The following is a 19,679-nucleotide window of genomic DNA, read 5'->3' as shown; positions in this document are numbered from 1 at the left end:
TTGTCGAAATAAGTGGCCCGAAGTTTTTCCCTGCGAAGATTCCCGCCTCCTGACGGCTGCGACGGACCGATGCCCTGACTGTCGACCTGTCTTCGACGCCCGGCGCAGACCTTATGTACAAGCGAGACGACAGACGGGCCTTCCTGGTGACGCCATTGAAGTTCTGAGTTAAGTATTTTGTGGGTCGCTCCCAGTCCTTAGTGGTTGTTCTAGCTTCTTGAAAGCTTTGTTGTTAGCCTTTAAGGCTTTGTTGTAATAGCTCACTGAGCTTTGTAATAGCCTCCTCAGGCTTTGTGGTTAGCTCTCCGAGCTTTGTGATAGCCTTAAGGCTTTGTTGTATTGCATGGTTCCATTGCATTTGTGGTTCTTAGTATTGGTTCTTAGTATTATTTGACAGTTGCAATTGCCAAAAACCGAGGGTTTTGACTTACACGAGGTTTAATTGCTTCGGTAATCCTTGAAGTTTGATACTAGGTTAGTGTGCACGATGCCTAGCCATAGTGGTTTGTTTCGTATTTTCCAATGTTGCGCAATGGATTCCCGGTTGGAGGACTCGTGTCCGATACCTCCAGTTGGAACTCCGATACATGATCTTTATAGTCGACATGGGGTGGGTCCTATAATATATAATGATTACTGGGTCCGCTATACAAAGAAAGACGGTGACCTTAGATGGCCACCACATGGAACTTTTGAACTTTCGATTTTAGACAATCTTGAGGCTAAATTATTTTTAAAGAAAGCTAGGCCAGCTATGTTTGATTCCTTTCGGATATGGCGTAAAGAGGCCAAGCAGAAAGAAATCAAACAACTTAAAAAGGATCAAAAGCAAGGGTTCGTTCCGATAATGCAAACTATACGAGAATGTAAACAGGACAAAGAAGAAAAGGAAATGGAAATTTCTACTAGATTGCATCATATGAAAATAGATAAATGTTACCTGGTTTTACCGAATAATCTAGAAAAGAAAGAAGAAGATTTGAAGGAGGATTCCTTGTTGTCATATTTGATGAAATCACCACCTCCTTATGTACAGGGTGCTACTGCTCCTGTAGCTGCTCCTGTAGTACCTCCTGTTGTACCCCTTGTTGCTCCAGCGGCTGCGGGTCAGCCCGTTGTTAACCCTACGTTTGTTCCACCACCTGTCCTTGTTGCTACTGCTCTTGTACCTGTACCTTCGCAGACTGTTGTTTCTGCTACTCCGACTACCTTGTCCGTTCCTACTATGTCTTCCTTCACCTCTGGTGTTGTTGCCCCTGTTTTTCTTTCCCCTTCTGTTCGTAAGCGTGTTCCTAACTCTGTTGCTACCCTTTATTCACCTCTTTCTGGTCCGTTATTTTCATCTGATTCATCTGAAACTCCTCAAAGACGGAGTCAGATCCCTAGTGGTAGGGAGAAAGAGACGTTAGTAACAATGGCACATAGGTGGATACGACATCCTGCCAACTACACTCCTCGTGTGGTCTTTGACACGTTTTCTCAGTTTAATGAGCCTACGCAGAGATTCGTGTTTGAGGAGATGTGTAACTTTTTGAGGGAAGAATGGTATAATGATGATGTAGATAATGTACCGTCCGACATAATTGAACTTCAGAGTCACTTTTCGACTGGTATGATTATAGGAGACGGTGTGCGACGTGCCGTGGAACGCTTATTAGCGTTTAGATCCACAGCACATTCTCGGGTGTCCTCAGATGATACCACCGAGAATTGGAAAGCGGTTCCTGGTCAGTATCCTATGAGAGAGGTTCCGCCACTTTGGGTGCCTGGTGACCCTGCTGCTAACCCTCCAATTCTACCGCATTTTCGAAGGGTATGGATACATCTTCCATGGAAACGATCGGAAGTTTTGCAAGTGAAGCAATCCTTACCGGATCCGCGTAAAAATCCGGCTGGTTATTATAAGGAGTTATCACAACTGGTAGAAGCTTCTATTATGAACCTTGCCGACATCGACATGTTGTTTGGCAATGTTGTACCGCAACCAGTTTGGGCTAAAATTCGTCAAGCCAATCACGCAGTTGAATTAGGGGGTGATTGGGCTGCATTGATAGCGGCTGATGGACTACAAGTTGGTGGGGCTAAACCTGACCAGTTGATCTTGGATTTGCCTCAGAAAATAATTACGCTCATGAAAACTCTCATGCCAGCGATGAAGGTGAACTGGGATAAGTTATCAGCTTGTAAGCAAAAGAAAGACGAGAGTGTCTCGGATTTCTTTACAAGGTTTGAGGAAGCGTTTGTCGACCACAGCGGTCAGGACATGGGAACTGAGGGAGGCCAGCGGTTATTTGTTGACAAATTTGTGTCAAACTTGTTGCCTGAATTAAGCAACAAATTGAAGAATTCGGAGAGTGCGTGGGCAGTTTCAACCCCTGCGCAAATACTAGCAACGGCCCAGTATTATGAGAATAGGGAAAAGGAAGAAAGTGATCGTGTAGAAAAGAAAACAAAAGAGCTCAAAACGAAGGTGTTGTTGCAACAAGCATACCCTCCACGATCAAACCAAAATGATTCACAACAGCAGTATCGACCACGAGCACAGCCTGATAGGATGCAGCCGCGTTCTGATAACTTTGATTATAGATCTTCACTTGGGTATAATCAGTGCGCATATTGTAGGAAAGAGGGACACCTAAAATATGATTGTCTTGCCTTACGGGACCGCCTGAATGGTGTGTCGACACGTGGAAACCGTGGTGGTAACCTCCAACAGGCACCACGTGGTAGAGGTCGTGGTTCATCCCACAATCAGATTGATCGTCATCAAAATCAATCGGATGCGAATAATTGTTTTGACCAGCGAAATATGGGGTCAGTCCGATCTGCACAGTATAATGTGGATGATTATTACGTAGAGCATGAGACTGTTGTAAATGACCATTACTAGGACAGCCAACGACAAAGAGAGGGAGTAGTGTCAGTTCCGGTCGATCAGAGTGGGCCTTACGTTGCAGTGGCTACATCGGGTGTAGTTGAGCCTTTTCTGTTAGACACTGGTGCGACGAAAAGTTCCATCATGCATTCGAAACTCCCTGGCGCACCTTTGTCTGGCTTAACGAACGTTTCCGTTGGATTCTCTGGCGCCCCTGTTAGTAACCCAGTCTCTAGTCCTTTGCCTCTTATGATTGGTCCTCGTGAGCTAACGGCTCCACTGATTCTATCTACAGGTTGTGGTGAAAATCTTTTGGGCCTGGATTTGTTGAAACGATTATATGCAACATTGTATTGTTCCCCCGAAGGAGTGGAGCTTACATTGGGACAGAGAGTGATCTCTCCAATGTATTTATCGGTCGATAAATTCCCACAGGAATTGAATTCCCTCCCTGCGTCCTTATGGGCCACAGGTCCCAATGATGTGGGCCTGTTAGACATTCCACCCTATGTGATTCAATTGAAACCGAATGCGCGATTACCGCGTTTACCTCAATATCGTATTTCTCTTGAGGGCGAACGAGCGCTGTTAGCAATCGTTCATGATCTCATTGGAAAAGGTGTTGTTGAAGAAACTCGTGGAAACGTGTGTAATAGCCCTGTATTACCAATTCTGAAACGAACTGACCCAACTAAACCTCCTGTATATCGTTTCGTAATAGACTTAAGAGAAGTAAACAAAATAGTGGTTCCACAATTTCCTGTGGTTCCCGACATTACGGCCCTACTAACAATGATTCCGGCATCTGCCTCCTGGTTCACGGTGATCGATCTAAAGAATGCTTTCTTTAGTATTCCGATTGCAGAGGAAAGCAGAGACCTATTCGGATTCTCATTAGGTGGTCGCAGTTTTAGGTTAAAACGCGCTCCACAGGGCTACTGTGAGAGTCCGTCAATCTACAGCCAAGCACTTAAAGGGCAACTTGATGCCTTTGTATTACCTAAAGGTGCAGCTTTGATTCAATACGTTGATGATCTTTTAGTGGCAGCTGATACAGAAGCTATTTGCAAAACGGCTACAGTATCATTATTGCATTATCTACATGACTTACATCACAAGGTATCGCCTTCAAAGCTACAGTATTGTTGTCAAGAAGTAACCTATTTAGGTCACTTATTGTCAAAAGAAGGGAGAAGGTTGACCCCAGAGAGAATTGCAGCAATTTCCCAAATGACTGTGCCAAAAACCCAGAGAGATGTTCGCGCCTTTTTAGGTATTACGTCCTATTGTAGACAATGGATTCCAAATTTTTCATTGTTGGCGAAACCATTGATAGCCCTTACGTGCAAGGATGTTTCATCCCCATTGCCTTGGTCTGAAGAGTGTCGGAAAAGTTTTTCGGAATTGCGTGATGCGTTGTGTTCGGCTCCTGTGTTGGGCACTCCTGACTACAGTAAGCCGTTTACACTATACGTTCACGAGAGGGATGGTTGCGCGTTGAGTGTTCTGACACAACCTTTTGGTGGCAAACAACGCCCATGTGCCTATTTTTCTTCGACTTTAGACCCAGTAGCAAGAGCCTTGCCAAGTTGTTTAAGAGCAACAGCGGCAGCTGCGGCGTCCATTCGACAGTCCGCAGGTTTAGTCATGAATAATATGCTCACGGTAATGGTTCCGCATGCAGTTGACACTCTATTGAATCGAACGAAAACTCAACATCTGACGAGCGCAAGATTGTCTGGATATGAGTTGACGTTGCTGGCCAGTCACATACGGATAAAACGATGTAATGTGTTAAATCCAGCAACATTGCTGCCGATCGACACAGAATCAAATGGTGAAGCAGTACATGACTGCTATCTCAGAACTGAGGAGGAAACTAAGGGTCGTATTGACCTAAAAGATACTCCATTGACAGATCCCGATGGTACTTTGTATGTGGACGGTTCCTGTTTTAAGTTGCCGAACGGTGATGTGACGACTGCGTATGCTGTAGTAACATTGAGAACGATTGTGGAAAGCGAAAGACTAAGTCAGAAGTCGGCTCAGGCTGCCGAGTTAATCGCTTTGACGAGAGCGTGTGTGTTGTCTAAAGATAAACGGGTGAATGTGTTTACAGATAGTCAGTATGCGTTTGGTGTGGCACATAGTTTTGGACGACTGTGGAGAGAGAGAGGATTCCTTACGTCGCATGGCACGAAGATTCAACATGGTCAGCTTGTAAATGATCTTTTAGATGCACTCACATTGCCTAAACAAGTGGCCATAGTCAAATGTAGCGCACATCAGAAAGTAACGGACGATGTGGGTCGTGGTAATGCGTTTGCGGATGAAACGGCTAAAGAGACGGCTAAAGATTTGACGAACAGAATGTATGTTACGAGCTCAGTGAGATGGCCAACAGAGACTGGTATGTGTGAAGACACATTTGAAAGTGTGAAAGGAATACAGAATGAAGCCACTGAGACGGAAAGGACAAAATGGAGAGAGAGCACGGGAAGACTGGATGAGAATGGATGTTGGGTTGATCTATCAGAGAAGCAGAGATGGATGTTACCGGATGCGTATGTGCTCGCTGTTGTTACAATGGCTCATGGTATGGCGCACATCAACACGAAAGGTATATGCAAGTTGTTGTCTCATGTATGGAAGAATGATGGGATTACTAAGTGCGCCGAGAGAGTGGTTAAGAATTGTATGGTGTGTTTGATGCACAATCCTGGTAAGGGCACCCCTACTCCACCTGGCCATTTTGCCCCTCCTACATACCCTTTCGAAGTCATCCAGTTGGACTTTATCCACATGGACCGATGTAATAACTTGAAGTATGTGTTGGTTGTGGTGTGTGCATTCTCTAGGTGGATTGAGGCCTACCCCCTTAAGGATAATACGGCTTTATCCACGGCAAAAATTTTGCTCAAAGAGTATTTTCCCCGCTACGGAATGCCTCGGGTCGTATGGTCGGACAACGGAAGTGAGTTTGTTGGGAGTGTGATGAAGAGTGTGTGTCGCGGTTTAGGGATAGTACAAAAATTTCATAGTGCAAACCATCCACAATCAGCAGGCTTGGTGGAGGGATATAATGGCATCCTAAAAATGAAATTGGCTAAAATTCAGGCAACAACTGGTTTATCTTGGCCCGACGCTTTGCCTCTGGCTCTCCTGTCGACCAGGGCAACTGTACACTCTCGAGTAGGGCTCAGCCCATATGAGATTGTGTTCGGTCGTCCTGCTAATATATGGGGAGTCCCAAGGGTGATGCACACTTACAACGCAACTTTTACGTCGTAATGCTGTTACAACGCAGCTATTACAACGCAGGATCCATTACATCGGATGCCATTACAACGCATGGCATTACATCGCATATGCTATTACAACGCATACCATTACATCGTAAGTATTGGTAAGTATATACATTTTTTTTATTTTATTTAATATTATATAATTCCAAGGATTTGGCATTTGTCACTCTGCCAAAAACTTAATAGCCTCCTTTCTTGCCAATAGAACGCAGGCGGTCATCCTAGGACCATTTCAATCAGCACAACTCTCCGCCCCCTGTGGTGTCCCTCAAGGCTCATCCCTTAGTCCGACACTTTTTAACATCTATGTGTCGGACCTAGCTAAGACCATCAAAGCTCATGGGATGAGCCTTACCTCGTACGCCGACGACACCCAACTAGTGTTGGCGATCAAGGGTGACGGAGAGCAAGTAGCCGAAAAATTTAAGAAAGGGCTCCTAGACATAGGAGACTGGATGGAATCCAACTGTTTAAAGCTAAACTCAGAGAAAACTGAGGTGCTTATCTTCGGTCCACTGTCTCCAGCCTGGTCCACCAGTTGGTGGCCAGAAACCTTTGGTACCCCTCCCACACCGACCTCGAAGGTCAGGAATCTGGGGATTATCTTCGACGATGGACTGAATTTCATGGATCATGCCAATAAGACAGCATCCACAGCGCACCTAAAACTAAAAATGATTCGCAAAATTCGTCCTTTTCTACCCGATTCTGCGATAAAGACACTGGTCTCGGCTCTTGTCCTCTCATCCCTGGATTACTGTAACGGCTTATTTCTCAATGCGCAATCTCGAGTCACCACAAAACTTCAAACTATACAGAATGCAGCAGCCCGTCTCATTACCGGCAAAACAAAGTTCGAACCTATTGCCCAAAATATAAAAGACCTTCACTGGCTGACTGTACAAAAAAGGATCCACTTCAAGGCTCTCTGTATAGTTTTTAAATCAGTTAATAATCGAGGACCACATTTTTTGAGAGACAAACTTCAATTTTACAAACCGACAAGAGCTTTACGCTCAGCCACTCTTAATCAACTGTCTGTCCCACGCACCAAAACAGTGTCCTGGGGAGACCGTCGCTTTCTGGTGGCGGCCCCCAGACTTTGGAACGCCTTGCCTCTCAACATCAGACGAAGTGCTACGCTGTTTCAGTTTCGTAAACTCTTGAAAACCTGGCTGTTCTCTCATTAACCATGTTCAGCTGTCATTCTGTTTACTCTGCTCTCCCACTTTTTCAATAATGGTTTTTAGCGCCTTGACGCCTAAGGGTATAAGTAGCGCTTTACAAGTGTCAAAAATAAATAAATAAATAAATAATTGATTTAATTATTATTAATTATAAATAAAAATAAATAAAAATATTTATTTATGTTTTTAAATATTATAAATTAAATTTATTAATTTAAGTAATTTTTTAAATAAGTATGAGTATAGGAGTATATGTTTTGGTGTACTGAGGTATATGTTTTGGGGTGTTTGGGTATTTTTTGGTTTTAGGGCAGGATTTGGGTTTTGGGGTACAGGGGTGTTTTTAGGTTTCAGGGCTAGGTTTGGGTTTTGGGGTACAGGGGTGTTTTTAGGTTACAGGGTAGGGTTTGGGTTTTGGGGTACAAGGGTGTTTTTAGGTTTCAGGGTAGGGTTTGGGTTTTGGGGTACAGGGGTGTTTTTAGGTTTCAGGGTAGGGTTTGGGTTTTGGGGTACAGGGGTGTTTTTAGGTTTCAGGGTAGGGTTTGGGTTTTGGGGTACAGGGGTGTTTTTAGGTTTCAGGGTAGGGTTTGGGTTTGGGGTAAAGGGGTGTTTTTAGGTTTCAGGGTAGGGTTTGGGTTTTGAGGTACAGGGGTGTTTTTAGGTTTCAGGGTAGGGTTTGGGTTTTGGGATACAGGGGTGTTTTTAGGTTTCAGGGTAGGGTTTGGGTTTTGGGGTACAAGGGTGTTTTTAGGTTTCAGGGTAGGGTTTGGGTTTTGGGGTACAGGGGTGTTTTTAGGGTTCAGGGTTGGGTTTGTGATTAGGGCTAAATAAATTATAGTTACCATTTATAAATTAATTAAAATATATTTATTAAATTAAATTAATTATATTATATTAATTACATTTTAATTAAATTAATTAAATTAAAAAAATTATTTTAATTAATTTAATTTCATTACAATTTTAAACATATTTAAATTAAAATAATTTCATTATATTAATTAATTAAAATTAATTACAATTTTTATTAAAATTAAATTAAATAAATAGATTTAAATTTATTAAACTAAATTAATTACTATTTTAAAATGTATTTTAATTAAATTAAATAAATTAAATTAATTAAATTTAATTAATTACATTTTTTTTAAAAAGTATACTTACCTATACTTACGATGTAATGCCATGCGTTGTAATAGCATCTGCGATGTAATGCCATGCGTTGTAATGGCATCCGATGTAATAGATCCTGCGTTGTAAAAATTCCGATGTAACGGAATGCGTTGTAATAATCCGCGATATAGTGACACCAATCCGTCCCAAGACCTAAGGAAGTTGACAGAATTGAATACCCTATGTTGATTGATTATCTCTATGATCTGACTGCTAAATTGAGTTTGATTCATCAACAGGTCTTTGAGGCTCTGCCATCACAAACAGAGGGTCCTGGTCATCGACTTCAACCAGGGGACTGGGTCCTCGTCAGAAACTACGGACGAAAACGAAACCTTGAACCAAGATTTGTGGGCCCGTTTCAGGTACAGCTGGCTACGAGGACGGCGGTTCGACTACACGGACGTCGGAACTGGGTACATGCTACCCACACGAAGAGAGTCCCGCTTCCTTTGCCATCGGACACCTGGATAAGAAGAGGTCTTTCTTCATCTGAGACCGACACTGCACCACGTTTCGTTCCATTCAGCGAAGCTCGGCTTGTATCTGACACCGTTGCTGACTCCTCTCAAACAATTTCCTCCACGTCAACCTTGGAAAATTTGACTGTTGAACAATTGCCTGAACAATTGAACACTCCTTTGCCGTCCAATCCATTGTTTGAAGATCAGACTCGTCCTGGAAGTAGCCGATATTTTCTTCGTCCACGAACAAGCCATAAATAAAAAGATTTTTTGTTTATAGGTTCTACATTGCTCTGAAAACAGTGGACATTATATATTGTGTATCTTTTTCTTTTTCGTACAGCCAAGAACATTATCTAGCTAGAACCTACCATCCAGGTTGACCGTAAGGCCGTGCGGGTACTTCCTTCTGTTTAGCAGCTATCGACACAAGGTTGGTTTCTATTATCAATTTCTGGGAACTCCTTGGAATTGATAACCGCTACTCAGAACGAAGTACGTCAAGAACGTCGCGGACGGTCGTTAGGGGATGGAATCATCATTGTCTGAGCTGTCGAAAAGAGAAGAAATGTTGGCGCAAAGATCTAGATTGCAGAAAATATGTCATACAAAATGGTTTTTCTCACAAGTAATCATACTGTTTCTCACCATATCTATACTATTGGTAGGAGGAATATATTATGGGTCTCAGTTCTTATTGTCTTCTGCTACACCTACTCTTCCATCTCATGATCAATATTTCGTATCTACTGTTTCTCCACATTCCTTTTATCCTCTGCCTCAACACGAACAAATCAGACGTGCGGAATTCAGAAACAACTCTTTTATACAACTCCTGCATCAGCATCAGTTAGTGGTAAACACTACCAATTGTTGGGTGTGTGGGTTAATGCCACATACCATGGATAAAGGTATTCCGTACCTAGTTCTGCCTTATAGTGCACAAGGGTCAGCTCGAGCATTACAAACTATGTTCCGTAGCGCACTAGATTCCTACCCCCATCGAGAACCACGCTCAGCAAACTCTGGTCCTGGCCCGTACCACAAGACTCTGGCGAGAGCTATTGCAGACTTAGATAGAGATATTTTTGACGCATCGCTCATCCTAGAGGAAGAGGTGCGAGCATATAAGGAACTAAGTGAAGCTGAGTACAGCTTATCAGTGGGTGAGAGGCAGCTTAAAAGCTCGCCACCGATATGGATTGTACCTCACCTTGGTAATTTCTGCTTGAAAGGTCTTGGTCGAAATCCGAGAGCTCAGTTTGGGGAGAGTGCTTGTACCGAGACGTATGTCTTACCGACGCTCTCCTCCCCTGTCTTCCTGCCTGCCAAGGGTACCTACTTTGTATGTTATGATCGAGCCTATACGTGGTTACCTCATGACTTCTCGGGTACCTGCTATATTGCAAATCTTTTGCCTCCGACTTTCACTGTGGCCTCTGATTATCACAGAAATAGAATTGTAAGAGGAGTGATTAGCAAAGAAGATACTTCCGGACAAGAAGCGGGAGACTTCTTTAAGGGTTTCCTACCGTTCTGGGGACCGATGGTTAATAGCAGGAACCTGAGACAGTTAACTCGTGTAGTAGAATCAACTGCCAACATAACTGCAAATGCCCTTGGTAATTTAACAGCCGAAGTTCAGGCGGATAGACTGATGACGTTGCAGAACCGTATGGTTCTAGATATCGTTCTAGCAGATAGAGGTGGGGTTTGTAAAGTCATCCATTCGAGCTGCTGCATATTCATACCTGATAACGCTCCAACGGTTTATCAAGCCATCTCTAAGTTGCACAAAATTTCGGAGTCCATACACATGGACGAAGGAAATTGGACGCTTCTGGGATGGTTTTGGGGTCTGATATCGACTTGGGGTTGGAAGATTCTGATGATCATAGGGGTTGTTGTGACATTTCTGTTCTCATGTTGTCTTTGTGTGCAATGTGGTCCTGCCTTATGTGGCCTTTGTGCTATGACGTGTATAAGACAGCCCGTTGTCACCAAAGAAGCATTGAAGAGCAGAATAATGTACCAACAACATCTGGATGATCTGATGAGTATCGAAATCGATTATGATTCCGACTAGTGCTTGCCTACATGAGGGCAAAAGGACCGTCTGAGGTTCCGTAAAAATTATTACGATGTTCTGGGCATTGCCGAATATGGATAAGTTTGGTATCTACGAACCGCAAATGATGAGTTCGGCAAGTGTGCGAAATTTCGCTACACTACCTGCCAGGGTTCGTCTAATATTAGGCGTTCTTCATCTGAACCCTCGGGTTCCATTTTAGATACAGCATCCATTTTGTTTCTTGCCCTCACGTAGTCAGCGAGCAGATAACTGTTCGCCCCCTGACCCTCTAGTTCCCAAGCCTTGCGGAAGACGCATATTCCTTTCATGCGTCTTTATGGCCGGAGGAATGACACAGCAAAGGCAAATGGCTCAGCTTGAGGGTAATCTGGTCGTGCCGGCTTATTGTGACAGCCTTGCAGGCGATGGATCCAACTCTTTGATCCTACGATCATGCTTCCGATATTACCCCCACACTCTTTTCTCTACACGTGTCTGACTTCCTTGCAGCTGCTCTTGTCTCTTCTTCTTTGTCATTTACAACTCTAATGGGTGTGCCTAATGGTGGGAAGATGTACTTTTACAGTTGGGAACCGGCATGGCTATTGTAATCATGTTCCGGGATTCTGAACACATGAAAGCGACCTTTTTGAAGTTTACTGTGGGAACTGGATTGTAATCTTTTGTCCACATGTTATGCAATGGCAACATTATGTATAAAAGGGAGCGACCTACAAACACAAATTGAAGCAGACTCTCAGAACCTACACACTGTTGTACTTCTTGTGACTTTTGTTTCCCTGCAGTAATAAAAGCTGATCTTTGACGCCGAAGGAAGTGTCCCGTGTCTCTGTAGTTTGTGCGCCGAAACAGGTATCCCATGAAGGTTATAGGTGTTGTTCCCTGGCACCGCTGGTACTGTTAAAAGTCCAGTCCTTCACGGTGATTAATTGTTATATAGATATACTGCAATAGTAAAAGACAAAACTTCATGAAAATATAGTTCCACCGAAGCAGATGTTAACAGAATTTCGGCAGAGGAAAATAATAAGGGAAGCGGACAAGGAACAAGTATTGGTAAATGCAGGAGAAAATGCTACAGCTAATAGAAATGGAGGAAAGGTAAGTGGCATGCACAGGAACCAATGAGAAACCAGGAAACAGAGAGGAGTCCCTTTTAAGTTTATATTAAAAACAATAGATTTTTCAAGCACAGGGCAAGTGCTGTGCAGGCGAAACCTAAAAATCCTACTGCAGTTTTACTACTTTTCTTGTGAAAAGGCTGCAAGATGTTTCTACAGGGCCTCTTCACTTAGGTTACAAATAGCGCAAAGGATAGTTTAAGTTTAAGTTTAAAATATTTATCAAGCGCAACGTACATCTGGGCGGTTTCTTGGCGCTAAGTAGCAGGCAGCCAGCTGGGCAAGAACAGTCGCTAAGAAGTCGACTGAAAAGGCAGGCAGGGCTTACGAAAGAAGAGACTGAGAAAATAAAAAGGTCTTTAAAGCTTTGCGAAAACTGGAATACTGAGTGAGGGACCTAAGATGGAAGGGGAGAGAATTCCAGAACATGGGGGCGAGAGTGGAAAATTTTGAGCCACCCTGTTTTTTTTTCCGGTAGTGGGGTACTGCTAAAAGAAGTTGTGCCGAGGAGCGGAGGTCTCTGCCCGGGACATAGGCCTTGATGGCAGAGGATATGAAAAGGGGGGCCAGGCCAGTCCTGGCCTGGAACGCCATGCAGCCTAATTTGAACAAGGCGCGTTCCCGCACAGGGAGCCAGTGGAGGGTTTTCAGGAGGGGGGAGGTATGGTGGAATTTGGGAAGACCGAAGGCCAGGCGGGCAGCCTGGTTCTGCACTAGTTGCAGTTTACGCAGGCTGTACTGAGGGATGCCATTGAACAAGATGTTCCCGTAGTCCAGGCGGGACAGGACCAGTGCGGACATAATTAGTTTGAGTGCAGAGAAAGAAAAGAAGCGAGAGATGGAGCGGATAGTACGGAGAGTAAAAAAGCAGGAAGAGACCACCGAACCAATCTGGGAGTGCAAGGTGAGTTTATCATTTAGCTTGATGCCAAGAGTCTTGACAGAGGAAGCAGGGGTGGGAGGAGAACCAAAGGAGGGGGGCCAAAAGAGAGAATTCCAGGGACTGGAGCAACCACCCGTCACTACAAGTTCCGTTTTATCGGGATTGAGTTTCAGGTGGTTGAAATTCATCCAGTCCCTGATGAAAGATAGGATAGATTGGAAATTAGAGATAGAATCAGGGGTAGAAGACAGATTAAAGATGAGCTGGAGGTCATCGGCATAGTTATATACCGTGACCTCCAGCTGCTGTAGGGCAAAGATAAGAGGAGCGATATAAAGATTAAACAGTAAAGGAGAGAGAGAAGAGCCCTGAGGAACACCGCACTGGACCTGGCAGGGGGTAGCTGAAAACTCCCCAAGGTTGGACCGCCTGGGTCCGGTCCCTCAAAAAGGATGAAAGCCAGATAAGGGCTGAGCCTCCTATGCCCGCCGCCTTGACACGGGAAAGCAAGATGGAATGGTCCACCGTGTCAAAAGCGGCGGACAAGTCAAGGAGGACCAGCGCCTGAGATCTGCCCATGTCCATACCCTCTCTGAGGGTGTCTAATACTGACACCACCACTGACTCTGTCGAGTGCTTGGGCCGAAACCCAGCCTGACACGGAGCCAGCCTCCCATTCTCCTCGGCAAAGGAGCTGAGCACAGATGTAACATGTCGCTCAAGCACCTTTGCCAGAAAGGGGAGGAAGGAGATGGGGCGATAATTGGCCATCGCAGAGGGGTCGGCTCCTGGCTTTTTCAGAATGGGGACGATGGAAGCGGCTTTTAGCGATGGAGTGACAACCCCTCGAGCCAAAGAGTCGTTAAGGAAGCCCAGAGGAGGCAGGGAACAGACAGTATAAACCTGCCGTAAGATGTGTGCCGGGCATATGTCGGAAGGGGAACCGGATTTAATTTTGGGAAGGAGGGACAGGAAAAGTTCTTCAGAAAGAGGAGGAAAGGAATTGAGCAAGGCTTGGGCGGGGGGAGGCAGGGGGTCAACAAAAAAAGAAGATGGGGGGGATGTTGGATTTGATTGTCGGAATTTTTTCGACAAAGTAAAGATTCAGTGAATCACAGAGTTTCTGGGAGGGGGGGGGTTTAAGTGAGGTCCTGTCGGAGAAGGCCAGATCGTGGGTAATGGCAAAGATCTCCTTAGATTGGTTCTCGGCCGCCAAAATTTTGGCCGAGAAATAGGCTTTCTTGGCCTCAGTGATGTTTTGCTTATAGGTCCCTAGGAGATGGACGTAACGGGTCCTGGAGTTGGGGGAGTAGTCCCGTCTCCATTTGCGTTCTGCCCTTCGAACCGTAAGCTTCAGTTCTTTCAGCTCGTTGTTAAACCACCGATTGGCGTCTTTAGGGCGTCTAATCGAGGTACGCCGGAGAGGAGCCAAGCAGTCACTTCCTTCCATGAGCCATGAATCAATGGCTTTGGCTTGGGCTGCAGAATCCAGTCCCGATAGAAGGGGAGAGGAGGCCAGGAGTGAGGTTGAGAGATCAGACAGATTGACCTTACCCCAATTACGGGCCCATGAATTTTTAGTGAGGATAGGGGTCTTGGTCAGACAGCGGCTAAGGGAAAACTAAATTAAAAAGTGATCGGACCAAGTGCAAGGGACAACAGACAGTGCAGACAGGGAGCAGTTAAGAGACCAAACCTGGTCTAAAATATGGCCGTGAATGTGCGTAGGGGTGTGAACAAAGGAGGTGAAATTGAGAGAAAGGAGAGTTTCAGAGAATTCCTTCGATGAAGCGCATTCCTTGGGGTCTGAGGGCCAGTAGTTAAAGTCCCCGAGGACTAGGGCCGAGGCATAGTTGACCGCCAGGGTGCCAAGTAGATCTTGAAAGGCCGGAAGGAAAGATGGGGTTGGTTGGGGAGGGCGGTAGACAAGCACAATGGCTAAGTGGGGGGAAAGAGAAGTAGAACGGGCCACCAAGTAGTCAATTCCTCCCAGGGGGGGTGAAGGGAAGACTTGGAACTGGAGATCAGAACGGGCAATGAGAGTATATAAATGAGAATAGCTGATCCCTTCCCTCCAGGTCTTCAAAGGTCATCAAAGTCACTGTTTACAGCCCTGGATTTCGTGTCCTAGCCTAATGCATTCTATCTCTTGAAGTTATGTTTGCTCCCTCTCAACTAATTAAACTAACTCACTTTAAAACAATGATTATAGGTAAAAAAGTTAGGTCTGGAGAAGGTGTCAGTAATGACCTGTCGCGAGATAGTCACCCTATCATAGATACATTTTCATTGCAAGTAATACATTGCATTGAAACTGATTATCCGAATGAATTAAACTTCAACAAATCACACATTTCCTGAAATTTACTTCCCATTGTTTACATCTTTTAGAGGTGGCAAGCTAAAATAAAGTCTCCCTGCCCACTGGCCTTATGTTTCATTGTCAACTTGTATTTTTTTACCTCCTGTGTAAATAGCGTGTGCTGTTTGTGGGCATCTTTCAGCCGCATCAACAATTCTTTTGGTGCTCTTAAGATCTTGCAGTCTAGAAGTGTGCTTCTCGGATCGACATGTCAGTGGCAGAGACTAAAAGTAGTCTCATGGCGACAGACTCCTGATTCCGACATCCTCAGCAGCTGGTTATTGATCGGCGCAGAATGTGTCCGCCTCCAGGGACAGACGGACTCAAAGAGTGAGATTCAAGCGCTTGTCTTGGCGTGTGCCGCTAAATTAGCTCAGGGCGCTGACTGACTGCCACCTGCAGCGGATCGAACTCGCATTTTGATTTTGTTAATCTTTTGCTGCTGGGCTGCTAGTGGTCCAACTGTTTCACGTGGTGAAATGATCAAATATCGATAGCCTCATCATTCTCTCTGTCAAGTTCATTTTATCTAAAACATAGAAATGTTGTTAGTAAAATATATTAAAAGATAAACGTTTAGTTACATGAAATATGAAAGTGAAGCTATTTTTCCTGTCCGGGCACCTTCGACTAGTTGTGTTGGTGCCTAAAACTGCGATTTCTTTTCATTTGTGACATAATTGCTTAATTGCATTTAAGAAAAACCCGCACCTCCTTGACATAATGTAAGCCTGTCACAAACAAGAGTAGGACATGAAACCAAAATCAGCCCTGAGAAAATGTTCAGACCAGCACTACACTGCAGGAGGCTCAGGCCATGGGGGATGTTTGGGTCGTCGTCCGCTCAAAGCAGCCCCCTTGTGCTGCAGCCCACCTGGAAAATACCAGAGGGGTAGAAAGACCGGTCCAGCCCTGGCAAGGATAGTTCATTAATGAATTGGGCCATTTTTAGGTGTGGCTAAAGGCAGCTTTAGCCATTTGAGAGGGTCTTATGTCATCATAGGCGGTGCTGGTCATACCTTGCCTTGTTAGAGTGAACCCCATCAGGAGTTGGCTCAAGGGTCTGCCTGTCACTTTTGGGGAGCAGCCCAAAGTATTTCATGGATGAATGCATTTTTGCTGCTCTCTCTATCTAGCTTAAATTGGTGATGGAATAACATGAATCCTTGTTTTTTTTTCATTGTTGCCATCTGCATCGGGTAATTGCCGAGACTTCAGTTCTATTTTACATACACAAATGTTTGCATGCAGCATAGAAAGGTAGCAAAACTTTCTATTTTGATACATTTTCTTCTCAAAGATTTATTTTGTTTTCATCCAGAGCAACAGAAAAGTAATGATTGGCTGGAATGTTTTTCACTTGTGAGCTGCAAACTGGCAACCGAAGCGAGCCAGGTTTGGCCGGAACCTCATATGTTTAATGAAATCTAGGCACGGCAGGTTCATGAGACGTCACCGCGCACCATCTGCACGCATTGGGCAATGCCAGATCTCCTCCTTGCTTTTTTGTCCAGGGTGGCAGCCCCTTAAACGCCACAGCACTGAGCCCCCTGCCAGTTTCATGAGACGTCACCACGTACCATCTGCACACAGTGTGCCAGGGCACAGATTGAAGGCCTAACATTGGACAGCACCAGACGCCCCTGCGCGCGTGTCCAGGGCCCCTTAAACCCCACCACACGTTAAATGCCCCCTGCCCACCTACAGCCAGGGGTCAAGCACCGGGTGTCAAGAGATCAGAGACCGGGTTTAGTTATGTATTTATTTATTTATGCGTTTTTATATAGCGAGGACTTTACCCGAAGGTGTCAGAGCGCTTCACAATAGGAACAGAACTGATACATGAGAACATTACAAGTGAACAAATTACAAAAGCAAACGTTACATTACATGAGGCAAAAGTGACAATCGTGAGCAAACAAAATACAAGAGGTAGCAAACCGTGCATTACAGGAGGAAAAAGTGACGTGTGCAGGTTACAAAAGCGTACAAAGTACAAGTAGAGGTATAATACTGCAATAAACGGAGGACACTCAAACACAAGAACAAACGTTACGTAGGCAATGGTGGCACTTGTGCAAGTATCGAAAGCAAACAAAATGTAAGAGGTAGCAAACAGTGTGTTACAAGAGAAGAGTGACGTGTGCATGTTACAAATGAGTACCAAAGACAGGTAGAAGGGTAGTACTGCAATAAATGGCAGACTCTCAAACCACAAGAACACACTGGGAAGGCACTTCCATAGTCATGGAGAATAGAGATTTTCTATACTAAAAGGTCTTCCTTCAGATAAAAGAGAGGGCATGAATTAACTTTGGAAGTGTCTTTGAAGGAGGAGAACTTTGAGGTCAGTTGTGAAAGCCTGGGTGGAGGTGGTGGTCCGGAGCTGAGGCGAAGTGAGTTCCAGATTCTCACTGCGTTGCCTGAAAAGGATTGGGCCATCGATCTTTCCTTCTTGAAAGTGGGAGGTTCAAGCAGTAGATTTTCCGTATTTCGTGATAGCCTCATTACAGGTGCACTGTGCTGTGAGGCTTTGTCCCGCGCCTCGTGCAGAGGCCTGGCACATCTGCGACCCCTCAGCTGCTGACATAAGAGAGACTCCCCCTAAGGCTAATCTTCGAGGAGATCAAGGTTCACGAGGTAAGAGTGAAGCCACTGGGCGGAGGCCCAAACTCTGCTCCCAGGAAGCCGTATGACGTCATGGCCCCTTTTACTGGGTCCAGGGCTGCCCCTCCCCAGAGTCAGTGCACCGGTGACCCCTAGGTACCTCCAAAGCTGCTGGAATGAGGGCTCGTGCTGGGGGGCACTGCAAGGAAACCCGTGCCCCTAACAGCCACCTGCACCTCCAGAGCTTCAGCAGGGGACAGCTCCCTCACTGGGTTATGTGAAGATAAAAGCCTCTATCAGTTCACAGAGCACCACAGTTCTCCTGGGAGCCACAGGGAAGTATGCAGTCCATTTAATTGAAAAAGTACTATTTAAAATCTGCCTTATCTTAGCAGTAAAGAGTCCACAAACAGCTATAATCAGCAAGCTTCTGTAATCTAAGTGTTATTTCACCCTGTGCTGTTTTCAACCTTACCTCAAAATTAATTTTGATATCAAATTATGCCCTTTAAAAGTAAAGATTTTGTAAATAAAAGTGGCATATTGTGAAAGAAAATCAGGGAGTCTGCTTGCTTGAATCTCTGCATAAGAGGCTATATTGGAAAATTGGAGTGGGTGAGTGAGACTGTATTAAGTTCATGTTCCCATTTTTCAGACAAAGGCACGTCAAGAAAACATTGATTTTATTTAAAAAATGTTCTCGTTTGCCTTATTTGCAGCACATCAATGGAAATTTGACATGGATTTGCGCCTTTAAGGCATTGGTCCTCGTTGACTAGCCTCAGGCACTGATTCCTGTCAGGAATACAACATTTTCACATTTAATATTGATGAGATATATTTATGTTTCAGCTTTTACCAAGTGTGAAGCAGGCCTCAGAGGACACCGGAACGCAATGCAGAGATGTGCGCACAGAACTCAACACATTAGGAAAGTTTCAGTCTGCGCTTCTGTTAACCCCTTGTACATCTATTTACATAAAATGGAGTTAAATCCTGGATTATTTGAATATTCATTGGGTAAGATAAAAATCAGCCTGTCCTCGTGGAGTATTTGGACTAACTGCTTTGCTGGAAAGTTTCAGAAACATTTACTTATTTTGAGTGGCTAGTTTGACCATGCATAGTAATTAAGTAACTTCGTTTTAATGATAAACTGCAGTATTGCTGTAGAAAAAAAGCAAAAAGTAAAGGATATCTATACATCCTGTGCGAACGCGAGAATTCTCACCAGGCCTTTATGCTGCCTGTGTGTGTAATTGAAGCCCACCCCCACCGGCCAACAAAATCCAATCGGGTTATTAGGACCAGTAAAATGCAATTAGTCCCCATACAAATTCACTATTTATTAGATTTTTCCTTATGAATTTTCTTTCTAGGTGTTTTACGAAGCTGACGAGATTTTACTATTTAGTACATTGACGAGCTCAGCCCTCGATGAATATCCAAAGATTCATTGGGCCCTCTTCATCCAATGTATTTATAAGTCTGTGTAGTTGCATTCCTGTAGTAATACTTCATGGACACATAAATGCAACTCACATATGTACGGGTAAGTCCGGAACTATCTCTTAGGCGCAGAGTTCTCTTCTTTGAGGGCTTTATTTATA

Source organism: Lissotriton helveticus, chromosome 9, assembly GCF_964261635.1.
Source record: "Lissotriton helveticus chromosome 9, aLisHel1.1, whole genome shotgun sequence".
In the NCBI taxonomy this organism is placed as follows: Eukaryota; Metazoa; Chordata; class Amphibia; order Caudata; family Salamandridae; genus Lissotriton; species Lissotriton helveticus.
This window is presented reverse-complemented; position numbering follows the sequence as displayed.